Source organism: Dermacentor andersoni, chromosome 10, assembly GCF_023375885.2.
Source record: "Dermacentor andersoni chromosome 10, qqDerAnde1_hic_scaffold, whole genome shotgun sequence".
NCBI classification, from domain to species: Eukaryota; Metazoa; Arthropoda; class Arachnida; order Ixodida; family Ixodidae; genus Dermacentor; species Dermacentor andersoni.
In genome coordinates, this window is record NC_092823.1 from 64205536 (window position 1) to 64218921 (window position 13386).

Here is a 13386-nt window from a genome sequence, read left to right on the forward strand (position 1 = left end):
GAGGGTGGGAGCGTAGTCACGTGACATTTTTCATATTTCATGGTTTCTTTACCAGTCGGAAAAAAATTAGTACGCGATTAGTGCGTCGCTCAAAACACTGCAGTTAGATGTCATTTTGGGTGCCTACAAATGCCTCATTGACACTTTGAAAATTAGGACAATACATCTCGTGTTAGATAATTAAATGCAATTACGGAAATAAATCTGAGTAACGAAAGAATTACTGGCGGCTACTCCACTGTACTGGAAACAATAATCACTAGGTTTTCTTCGAGTAACGCAAACGTTCTTTTTTAAAGCCTTGGTCCATGATAGTTGGGGAACACTGCATAATTGACTCAAGGACCGAAATGAGGCATAGCCGGGTTCACTCGAAATCAGACTCAACAGCAGTCATGGGCCGCAGCGCTTGTACTCGGACTCACTGGAAAAAAGAACGAGAAAGAGAGAGAGGCTGCAGTTTCGCTGGAAAGGCGAAGCAGTACTAGTGATAGCGAAGTATGAGACAATTACACGAAGTAAAATTACACCACCAAGAGGACTCAGGCTGTGAAATTGAACTGCCTCCTCCTAGGAGGTCTTGTATATATTCATATAACGCCGCCACTTCAGCGCATGCATATATATATATATATATATATATATATATATATATATATATGATTCGGTAAGCTGGTGCCCCCCCCCCCCGCTCTTCCCGCGCAGAAATGAAAAACCTCCGCCTAGGGCGTTTACGATTCCTAGTGTAGATTCCGTATTCCGAAGTTCCTAATGCGGAAGATGCTTTTATTTCCACTTTTCCGTAGAACCAAGCGGTGAACATTTTTTGAGTAACATTTGATACTCGCGGATGGCAGCACACTATACACGTATACACTACGGTCGCGGTATGCTGAAATTTGAGTCGTAGAACGATGTCAACAAACATATGCGAGATGCTTGTGTCGCGTCCCTCTGGAATGAAATGTCACAGGCTAGTAGGCGTACCTAATAAGGCAAGATGTTTTGTATCTTGAGTTCCTCAAGGGCGCAGTTAATGAGAGCATGATTCATGCGACTTTGACTGTGTCAAATTCTTTTATAGTTCTCAGAAGCAATTTCTCTTCAAGTATAATTTGATATCCGCGATCTGCAGCTTGGCTTCACTCTCAGTAGTCTCTGGCTGTTGGTCTGCTGTCGTTGAACGGGTGCGAAACTGATACTTTCGTCTTCTGAAAAGGTAACCTATAACTTTTCGCAGTGCTACTGCCCTCAGAATGATTAAGCATATTCCACAGTAGATGGATATTATAATGCGTTTCATGAAGCTCTGATTGTGACACATGCAGTCTTTTGTTCACGTCTGTATTTACACCTAACGCATATTTTTTGTTTTACGAACGCTAAAAAGTTTTTGTAAAAAGAAAAAGTTGTGATGGCGTTCAAGGATTAACTGGTATGACTTTATAAAAGTGCGACCAACTACTTACCTTTCCTATTCGTCTTCAGTGGCTCACTATCTTGAAGGGCAATCAGTTGTTTTATATATGCAAGATTTTATTTATTTTAAAGCATAAGACATATTTCAAAGTTGTAGAGTGTACCCCGCACCACGGATGAAGATGTCTTACTTGCTGCTTTCTCTTGGCTCGAAAGAAAGCCGCGAAATGTGACAAAAATGACTTCACTACGCTCTTGCGCATCTGTATAGCTGTTCTCTCAACTGTATATTGAGAAAAAAAAAGCCCGCGTGGTAAATGCAAAAGACAAAGAAAATCGGTTGACCACATTGTCCAGCGTATGCCAGCCCCCTGGTTATGAATGTAGAAATAAGCCATGGTCATGAATAATACATTGGACCGGTGCTAAACACGGATGCAAACTTTTCGTAGGCTTGCTTCAAAGAAGCCTTGAAACCTCCGGGCTTGATGAGATAATAGCCCACAGACGGAATACGCTGCTGTCAACATTTAGCAACATTTAAACGACATTTTGCAGCCAGGCGGAGGGCGAAGTCGCCTTTTTTTTTCAAACATTCTCGTTTTGAACAGAAGCGTTCTCGCTCTTTTGGGGCTGCCATATTTCGTCTTATTGCAGATTCCCATTCGCGGCTGCTATTGATCAATAGCTGACATCAATCAAGAAGAGTGTTTGGATCAGTGCGCATTTTGCTAGTGTTACTGGAAATATTTATTGACACAGTTTATTATAAAGGCTGAAAAGTGATTATGTATGGCTGACCGTTGCATCAACAGTTTTCTTGCTCTCCGTTGCCGAAGGTGTCAGTGCTAACCCAGATTTAAAGAAACTATTGAATGGTCCACGCCACTTGTCCAAAAAGCAGCTGCAGCGGCGAATCCACTGCTGTGTCCTGGCTCGGTTTCTCCATGGCGGCGCGTTTGCGTTCTGGGCATAAAACCGTAGCGCCGTCTGTCGGGCGCCGTTTTACTCACCAACGGCAGCAAAGGGAAGTGACGGCGTATGCAGTGTCTCCATTCCCCCGGTTGGGTGGCGGGAAATTTCAATTTCGAAAACGCTAATAAGACCGTTCATATGCAATTTTATCGCAAACTAAGTATTTTCTTGGCACGAAACAAGCGTTGCGATGTTTCTGGAATGGTATTTAAACAGTCCACGACGACTTAGTATTTGTCTTTCGTGCCCGTTTAATCATTAACACAGCCCGTTTGAGCCATAACTAAGCATTCACTGGCTTGCTCCTAAAAGCTGAACTTTCAGGGTGAAAGATGTTTGTTTAACAAAACGCCACACTGAACTTTCAGAGACATCATGGGTGGAACTCACAAAACACTCCTATGCTAGTATTGTTCGTCTGGTTAAACTTAAGCAAATCCTGATGCTGGACATATAAATAGCGAAGGCGATCAGCCAATGTAAAAGAGCAGTTTGGAACAAAAAGCTGCGCGAATTCCGCCTCAGGAATTGAGAATCCAAGGCCTAATTATATCAACTTACCATCTTGGAGTTATCATCACATGATAATCCCGTTAACCACTGTATCCTTTAAAAATATTGCAGCAAAGCCTAAGAACATTGATCTTTATGTGTCCTTTTTAACAAACTATGCAATGTGTCTGTTCGTAAAAAGCAATAATACTAAATCATTCGATTAGAAACCTCTAAATATCGAATATACTGCCCTGCGAGAACATTTTCTTTTTCTTGAAGTCTATCACAGTTGACAGAGGCAAACAAAGCACTCGCCTGTCTTCGTTGTTGCAGAACGTGAGGACTAACGGAAATGAATGTCCTGAGCTACGCTATGTTCGCCATTTGCCTATGGTCTGTAAGCTGGTCAACTACAAGTAAGTGTTCATTTTCATTTGCCGATCACGATAAGACCTTCAGAATCTGCGCACACATCCCTTTTTTGCCTGGCGGAAACACCGTATGGAGCACATAGCTCCTAGAGCGTCCCACTGGGCAGTATGAGCAAAAAGCAACGTGCCTGATTAATTGTTATAGGACGCTCAGTGAAACAAACGCGTCTAAACATGATTAAAAAATGTTGAAGCGATACTGCAAAAAGCTTAGTAATTATCAAGTTTAATATAATAATTTCGTGGACAATATAACTCATCTGCCCAGCTCCTTACTGCAAGTTCACTGTGCCGTTATGCTGGAATAGAAAAACTAAGATTGATATTTTCACCGTAGCTGTAATTCTGGACCTCCTAATCTGGTTGAGTAATATTCAAATTAATAAACAAAACGAACATGGTCTACCCTAGTTTACTTCCGGTTCCTTTACCGCTGTGTTATTTGTTTCGCTTTCCTTTAAGCCACACAGACAAATTATTTTGTTGCAGTAACTCCACACGAAAGCCCAAGATCGTCTTTCCTAGTGCTTGTCCTTTGACCATACCTTGAAGTGCGTTCTCATGGCACTTGTTTCCTTTTATTGGAGTTCCTATCTTTCGAGCTTCCTGTGACTTGCTAGTAATGAATTAATGCTGAGTGACTGAAACGGGATACTCAGCGAGCGTGATGGATAACGCTTTCTTCCGCCGCCGGTGAACGCTGAGTGATTGTTGAGGGGCCAAATACAGCCAAAATTTGCTGCTAAAGCTCTCGCGTTCATCTTATCGCAATATGCATCCTATCGGTGTCCACAGCGCAAACCGGTGGTTCAAAAAGCACAAGCAACAGCGCGCTCCGGTTGTTCCATTTCAATTGCTGAGTGCTGCACATCTATATGCAAGGGATATATTTGTTGAATACACTTGAAGCTTGTAGTTATGGCGAAGATCGGAACCTCTATGTGCAATAGACATATTTACCAGTATGGTGTTACCTATTATTAGCCTCACGAATCGAAGACAGTGCTCTATAAAAAAATTCATAGACTTTCAGGCTTTTCATGAAGTAGGTGCGTTATAAAGATCTCTGTGACACTGAGCAGCTCTGAACGAAAATTCTGGTACCAAAGAGCGTTCAATAAACACTCAGAAATCAAGCAGAAGTCTTACATGTTGCTTTTCTGGTGTACCAGTATACACAGGGTGCTTCGGACCATTCTACAAACAGCCTTGAGAAGGCAGTAGCCGACGAAGTGGCCCTGTAATACCCTCATTGATAAAGATGGCTTATGTGAAGGGCGGGTCATATACGTCCCACTTTTTTATAGTGGTAGCTCTTACGAGCTCATTTCTCTAATAGCTTAAAAGAACAATTAAATAGTCACGGAAATAAATCTTAATTTTTTTATGAATACGACAGAGGCGGCCTGAGGAACCTGCTACCACGGGAAGCTTGACGGGCAGCCATCCTACATTGGCAGCCCAAGCCGGCACAAGAAATGCACAAAATGTTTGTGGCACATAGTGCATTAAAAGTCGAAGTTTCACCTGAAAGGAGAATCATTGATAGAGATGGGGAATATTAGGAAACCTAAAAAATACCGTAGTTTTATCGGCTGTTTCAAATACTTGCCAATCATGGTGTCACGCGCACTCACAAATTTTGGCGCTCTGAAGATAGGCAGGACACAGCGCGGCAATGATAGAAAAGAATTTGTAACACAAAAGAAAGTAAGAGAAAATTACAAAAGAATGTTAGAAAGAATAATTCTACAAGCACATCCCTTTCCTCGCTACTCATGCACAACAAACTGACTCTGATACTATAGTTTCTAAGTTTCTAATAAAGCAAAAGAGAAGCAGACTTACCCTCGCGGTCCCCTCCCCACAAGAGGGTAAGCTGGTCGGTGTGTCACGAGACGCCACCGTTGTAACTTTACGTGACGCAGGCGTCGTCCTCCGTCGCTGTCGCTAGTCGGTGCTGGTTTCCGCAATGCCTACGATGCATCCGTGATTGACGTGGCACAGGCCGTGGTCGTAGTCGTAGTCGATGACGTGGACAGGCGGTTGGCTCCGTGGCAACGGAACGATGGCAAATGGCGGCTTCACGGGACTTCACGGGGTTGAGTTCCTACCGGAATGCAACACGGGCACTCTGCGCGGGAGTCAACTACTTTACGGCTGCGCAACGCCAGCGCTTGCTACTAGCTGTGCAAACATACCCTATACACGCATCCTAACGTGCGAGGAGTCACACCATGTGAGGTGCGTGCCGTGCATACGTGCAGACATTGCATTACAGTTGCATATTATAGTACTAGGTGGCACGCCAGGTAGCAGTTGCATAGGTAGCGGTACAAGTTAGAGAATTTGTGAGCAATAAAGAATTCACTGACGATAACAATACTCTCTTATGCGAAATTTGAGCGCTCCTCTATACGTGTGTTCATTTCGCGATATATTGGCTGCCGTGGAAAATCTCTCTCCTAATGGCGCGACTTGCTCTTTCATCGGGAGATCGTGAGAGGCAGCGCCTAGGTGACGCGTGGGCGCGATGCGCAGCAGTCGCTGCAGACAGACCTCCGCTCATGGAGCGTTTTGTTTCCATATATGGGGCAGACGAACGCGCTCGCCGCATGCCATCGGTGAACAGACGACGGCACGCTACTCTGGTGCCATCTTGTCGCGGTCGGCTCCGCAGAACTCCTCTTGCGCAGCACTGTGCTTTCCTTCGCACGTTTTCGCCATACCCGCTCTTGTGCTTTCTGACTCGCGCTCGCTTGGCAAGCACCGTCTTTCACCCCCCCCCCCCACCTGCGCTCTGCCTTCGCTCTTTCATACTTAGCTGTGCTCTTTCGCCCGGTTACACCGAGGGCCGACACCGAGGGACGAGGCCTAGGGGCGGGGACGCTAAATGCAGGTACGGGCGCCTAACAGCTGCACTCTAAAAGATTAAGAAGAGGTATACAAAAATGTTGGAATGATAAATGTTTGTGGCCTACCTGGTTAAATCAAGCAGGCTAGGTGACTCTTTGTCACTACCCCGTTTCAAAGGGGGTCAAACAACATCTACAATCATTAGCAACAACAACAGTAGCAGCTTGCTTCCACGGCGCTTGCCAGCTGCTGCGCAAGCATGCCCTATAAACGTCAGACTCTGGAGTTTTGCAAGACGCGTAGCGCTACCAGCCGGCGCGAAGCGGCAGTAATTGAGTAGTGCGAAGCCCGACTCCCTTGCTAAGTTGCCTATGCAGCTAGCGACTGCGAAACAAGGATTTAACTAGGTGTTGGTCCATGTTGCGAGTGTTTTGCGCATTTAGCACCCAGACAGAGAGCTATGAATTTCTTTGCTAGTCGGACGCGCCGCCGGACTGCGATAAAGCCATGCATAAAGCGCTTGCTGGCTCACTCGTCAGACTGATTGCGGAAACAACGGCAAACTTGATAGCTCCGCGCGCTACGATGAAACGCCGCAATCGATGCTACTGTTGTGTTTTAAATTGCCATGAATGTGAAGGACTGAATAACAACGTTCAGTTTTACTGATTTCCATCGCGATCGTATGAAGGGGAAAGGCGAGAGCGCTGAATACGGGCCGTTCAATCTGTCGGGTAATCGAATTACTTGCATTCCCCACAACGCAGCGGCTTGTATGAGAAAGTGCGACAATTTTGTTCTGCTGTAATTGTGTTGCGTAGCCCTGATGGTGGACCATGGTAACCAAGCGAAAACTCAAGAATCTGCAGCCGCCACTTCGTTGGTAACAAACAGAAAAAACAACGTTGCGAACCATCCTGCGCATGTGCCATCGATATTTCCAACTTTTAACAGACGTCGGCCTCCGCTTGACTCAACAGGTGGAACGGAGAGATTTGGCAGGTCAGTTTAACCAAACATTTTCGTTCGTTTATGAATTCAAAATCCTGTTCTAGAGCATCGTTGTATCACGAGTTCATTTCTAGTTTCGGTATTTTGTATGTCCTGCGCCGACACAACAAGCACGTTTCGCAATATGCTGAATCTGCTCGACTGCGTTTTTCGAATGTGAGCAATAAGGTTGCTATAGGAGCACTGGATGAGTAATTGCGAAGTAACGTACGTCTGTAAAAGAAAAAATGTCGCGTTTATTTACATTTATTTGTGCACGCTTGTTGCTCGAAGAGATTCTGAGCGATGCTGTACCTCCTGCGAGAAAGAAAGGTGCGGCGCGTATAGCACTGTAGGAAGCTTACTTTCGACTTGTTCGCACGTTGTTTGCTGCCTTAGAAAACGTTTTCTGTTTGCTGCCCTGAAAGAGGCTATGGGAGAATTTACTCTCTGTAAATACTTGCGAGAAAGAAACATTACGATAAAATGCCCAAAAATATAGGAGCTACATAGGTTATGTCTTCAGGACATTTTCAATATGAACGAATTTGAAATGCTTAGATTTTTATGCTGATATGCCTATAAACAAGCCTGATGCTCTCTGTACTTGCGAGTTGCAGCGCGCTGAAATAACACCTGGGCCTTCTTTTATGTTGTACACGTACTTCGCCCTGCTGAGCTTCCTCCCTTTCCGAAGAGTGGATGGGCAGAAGAAGCTTTCCAGGTCCTTGATTTTGAGGAAACCGTGCCTCAACACAACCGAAAGCGGAGAGTCCATTGCGGCCTATGCACCTTCGCTAAAGGCCCGCTCCTTTTGCACTACTCAGTTCGCGCCAAGTCTGCGATGGGGGCGCTGGTGACTGGTTTTTCCGCAGCGCCGCCTGGGCAGAGTCAGAAGTCTATACACGCGTCCTAGCATGCGAGGGCGCAATGAGAGATGCGCGCCGTGTAGCATCGATACCGGCGAATTGCAGTTGCGTTTTATTCCACCAGTTGTCACGAGATGCAGCAGCTGCATCGTATTGTGCCACGTGTCAAGAGGTGTAACATGTGCGCCGCGTAATATCGGCGCAGAACACGTATATGAACTTAGAGAAGGGAAACTGTACCTTTCGCAGTGCAACGGAAATAAAAATAGCGGTGGCGTTGTGAAATAAAGTATGCGACCGAGAGATGGCGCTGGCAAAATCAAAACTAATATCATCATTATGTAGTGAGCAATATGGCCGCTGTGGTAGCGGCTGGTGGCGCTCGTCGCGCTGCTCGCTGGCTGGTTTTGGGCGTTTTGTTGCCGTTTTCGGGGCGGTATTCGTGTGTTGTTTTTTTGCTCTAACATGACTACAGATATTTTTTATTATGTCGCCAGGTGCCCAAGAGGCCTCAAGTGGCAAAGAAACAGTTCAAACAAGTAAGCTGATATTGTTTATCGTAAAATGGTGCATGAGTACATGCCCACAATTTTTGTACTAGCCAGATGCAGTTAATGCTGTCAGTCACTAACTCCACTCGTTTCATTCTTTTCTAGTTTTAACCATACCACGAGTATAACCTCAATAAAAACCTAGCACTTATTCCACTAGCTGACCGCCGCAAACTCTCCTATCTTTCGCTATTTTATAAAATTTGCCATGATACCATATTTCACGGAGACTTCATATTGCGACCTCAGCACATTTCAAACCGCGCTGATCATCACAGTAAGGTAGGCACTGGTTCATGTTACACGAAGTCTTTCAATCTATCATCCCCCGCACATCTCAGGAATGGAACCACCTTCCCTCAAGTATTGTAACCGTCACCGATAAAAAATAACTTTTTTCAAAACATTAGCTAACATTGTATAATCTAGAGAATCGTTACGTTACCAGAGCTCACTGCACTTGTTTGTCTGTCTACTGCTTTGTAACCACTCCCTTCTTTATGTCATATGGCCATAGGGTACACTAGGTAAAAACTAGAATAATAAAATAAAGAGTACTGCCAGTTTCCGTCAGTATGAAGTACCATTTCATCAAAATTGGACTGAGTGTTATTGAAGGTTTTATCATTATTTGCATTTTCATGTAACAAATTAACGTTGTGAGGGACCATGTGATACTTAGTGTTAATGCCTGTCAAGCTTGCTGCATTGTTTCAGCTATGGTCATCATGGCTATAATGATTAGAAAAGAAACAAGTTGGCACTAAGATGCTACTTCTCCGATTATCATAAAACGCCCTTAAAAGCAAGTAAGCTTATATGTAAAGTTTTAGCATTCCAGCTCGGTACAATACAAAACTGTAGACTGCTGCTTTCTTGATAGGGCTCACAACCCTCTATCTGGTAAATTTGCAAGCATTTCATGGCGAGGCACGTAGTTCAAGAGCACGTGTTGTCATTATGGTGACAGTTGAGCTTCTTATGGCTTGGCATAAGCTTGCAGGCCAACAATTACTCTTTTGTCCATCTTCCTGAAAAGAGAAATGATGAAGCCATGACAAACATGCAAGCAAGAGCTCGTCAAACAAAAGGTCGCCCAATAAATGAACAGAACACGGTTTGGACCAATCGTTCAGAAACATACCTTGTGAGGATTCTCGCTTATTGGTGATACGTCCAGAGATAATAGAGTCCAAATGGGTGAGCAAATATGAGCAGCTTTTGGGAGGCTGGAGTCGAAAGAAGAAAGAGCGTCATTTACTATGGCAGAAGTGCGGGTGAGTTTGTGATTCATCTATGATTAAGAACAGTGCACACAATGCTCCATGACAGAAAAGCACAAGCACACACACAGCAGTGTTTTGAGTGTGCGTTTATGGAGTCCTTGTGGGGGCTGTGCTTGGTGAAGCATCGACGAGGTGAAATGTTTTGCCAGATACTAGGTAATAAACACAGTAATTTTATTATGTATAAAATTCAATGAATCCAGTTGTATCAGCGGGAGAACATTTGCACTTATATTCAGTGAACTTATCGCGGTGTATCATTGATGTAGAAACGGCGAAAACAATTTATTATTTATGCTGTACTCAGTGTTAGTAAATTTTGCAACGAGGCAAAATAACAAAAGCCTTGTTTGAATTATCTCTAAAGAGAAATAACTCTATAATAATGTTACTTTTCTATTTTAAGAAACGACGGCAGGAATCTGCTTTATTCGCGTCGCACGCAAGGAAATTCAAAGTTGAAGATGCGAAGCAATGCATTTTTTTACTCACCAGTGCACGCGCCGAGATGCGGCAGAGTTAACCCGCTCTCATGGGTTCTTTCCATACTAACTGGGATGGCCTCCTGTGGCGAATTGTCACGCTAGTTAGCACAGACTTTTCAAGAGTCACGTCATTACGCGACAAGACGTGGCAGATCACTAACGATGGAAGTCGGGCACGCAGCCGTTAGGCCAGTGAAACGCCGCAGCTGATACAATTCACCGTCTTTAAACACGTTCGTTTGGTGGCGACTGTTCATAAACAGGCTGAGATATTATTTATATCTAATTAAAACGAACGTGCATGATGCTGCCCGAAAGAAACGGCCACCCCGTTCGCAAATATAACCGCCGTACTATTTGAATTTTAAACGGCACCGACTGCGATCGATACCAATGGGCTGCTGCTTATCAGACGTCAGTGAGGTTACAAAACCTTTATTTAAGAATTAAAGCAAAGCCTTTAATAAAAGAAGTCCAATAAAAACAATTGTGTGCTTATTTTATAAGAAACGACTTGTTAACTATGTCTGTCAATTGTTATATGTACATTTATAGAGCAACTATTTAGCCGCGTTGAGCGCCCGTAGCAAAAAAAAAAAAAACAAATTAATGTATGCGAGCGAATTACAGTAGTTCCACGGGCGCGCTTCATGCTGGAACGCGCCGCGGTTGACTTTCCGCCCTCTGTGGCGATCGCTGGAACGTGAGAGTGTGCGGGGCCTGCTGGTATCGGTACCTGTGTTTACTCTCCGGTGCTCGGTATGGCGTCTCCTCTCAAGGTACGCACCACTGCTCAAGAAGCGAATCGTACATGCGCTGTTGTAACTGCGCAACGACGGCCTCAGCAGACCACTGTGCAGAGAGCAGCACAAGCCGCATCTCGCCGTCCACGGCGGGCGGACCGTTCAGATAGTTCTCGTGAAAATAACGCAAGGAGACTTCGCCGCGTGGACCCTGTTGTGCGTGCTGCCGAAAATGGAGCTGCTATGGAGGCGCTCCTCCAGCTCACGCTGTGACTCGGCAGCGTGTGCCAAGCAGGCATGTGGGCATGTTACAAAAAACATATAAGTGCTGCACTTCATTGCTTTTGTATCTAAATAAAAGGACGTCAAGTATCGTTGTTTATTCGCTCTGCTCTAGATTCAATCGGCATTGCAATTAGATGCTGCGAATATTAGCATAACAAGGCTGCGCTGATCTATTCTAGATATGTCAGAAATTTCTCTCGTGAAATCATATTAAGAAAATGTACAATGATACAGACCGCGCACAATTACGGCATTTTCCCGTTATTGATGTTCATGTGCGTAGGTTTTACACTGTTTATTTGTTATCTACCTATAGCTATTTTGGTGCTGTAGGTTCAACACTTGAAATACAAGATAAGCGGTAACGCATTGCTTCACATCAACTTCACTGCAGCCCCCACATAGGAGCATTACACAGTGATGATAAAGGAAAAGTTATATAAAGCATATATTATCGCAACTTTTTTCTGTCACAAAGATTTTGTCATTCTTAATGCACCATATTCTGCACCAGATATGAAAAGATTGTAAACCTCCAAGCTAATCGTCTTAGTCATTTTATTTCTGCTCAGCCCGACACGTTATCCGCGTACCATAGTTCAGTATAAAGTGCAAAATTATCATAGAGGAAGCATTCCTCCAATATCTAGTTCAATAATATTACAGGTAATGTGCTGAACTGCTTAGTATAACAGTTTATCTGCGGAAGATATGTATTTGGCTGGTGAAGACAATTTCGAATGATCTCTAAAATCCAGCTTCCACGTTCAATGTGCCAGCAGCATTCGGTATATTATGGTGGGCTTATCTAAAGTATTATTAAAAACGTGCGTGCTGTCGGTGTGGACACAATACAGCAACGCAGCAGGAAGAAAGAAGGAAACGCTCACAGTATCCATACACAAAAACAGGTTCCATCAGGCAATATTGCGAATTCGCCACCAGGACGAGGTATCGCTTCATACTCCTCGTTCGTTCATAGGTTTGTGCAAGATTTTATCATTTTTAAAAGCCAACGTTGCTATATAGGGAAAGAGAGACTAAATAATACCATTAAAGAAGCATTTTGCTTGTGATAACGTGACTAAATTGGCGGACTTGTGGAGCACGTCGTGGTGTACGCCTTGCCAAATGACGACCTGCCGTCTTTTAGACGGTGAAATGCTTGGAAAAGTACGTGCCAAGATTTTTCGCGTCATTTGCAGTGTACCGAACTACTCGGCGCATCACAATATTCTTTATTAGATGGGTTGAGCGTCTGATCTGAAACTCTTTGTTATGTACATTTTTTTGTTTCCTTTTCAGAGACTGTAGACCTAGTTGATGTTAGAAAAGTAAGTAAATTCTGCCATTCACTTTTTATATTTCTGATAAAGACAGCAATACGTCAAAGGATGGAGGACGCTTAACCTTCGCCTTCAACAGTGGAAGGGGATAGCGTTCAAAGATCTCTGACTGCATCTCACGTGTGCCAGCAACTCGAGCGCGTGTAACCGTAATGTTTACCGGGAAACGCTGGCCACGAACGCTGTGCACGAAGGCAAGCTTCCGGTAGAAACGTGGCCTTTTGCGTTGCCCGCGATGCGACGGAGGCGACCGCCATCTGGAAGTATTGCAAGGAACCGGGCGCGCCGCTCCGTGGCCCCCGAGACCCTCGCGGGCCGGTGCGCGCAAAGGACGGGCGCCGTGGCCGCTCTATGAATGGTGAAACGCTGGAAAAGGGGTTTCTTTCAGTTTTCGCGTGACATAATTATGTTTTCTCGTATAGTAAAATTACAATCTCGACGCCATCATGTCGGTATGTTGTCTGTAAGTCGTACTTTACGATTTCTTTACGTATTTTAACTTGAGAAATTCACATAGTTCAGAAGCTTTCGTGCGCCAACATGGAGAGCCTGGGTATGGCTGGTTCGAAAATCGTTTTGCCGGAACGACGTAGGACACTGGATGTCGGACGCGGGATGCCGGCGCCGGATGCCGGCGCCGGATATTTTGCGACAC

The 13386-nt window shown here is 44.5% G+C and overlaps 1 long non-coding RNA gene across 1 annotated transcript; it reads left to right on the top strand.

Annotated features, from left to right (window-relative positions):
• Positions 1-1155: 1155 nt before the first annotated feature.
• LOC140213504 (uncharacterized) lies at positions 1156-12719 on the top strand. The gene is made up of 4 exons (XR_011890355.1): positions 1156-1219; positions 3223-3305; positions 8533-8574; positions 12691-12719. It is a non-coding gene; the product is annotated as an uncharacterized lncRNA (long non-coding RNA).
• The last annotated feature ends 667 nt before the right edge of the window (positions 12720-13386 follow it).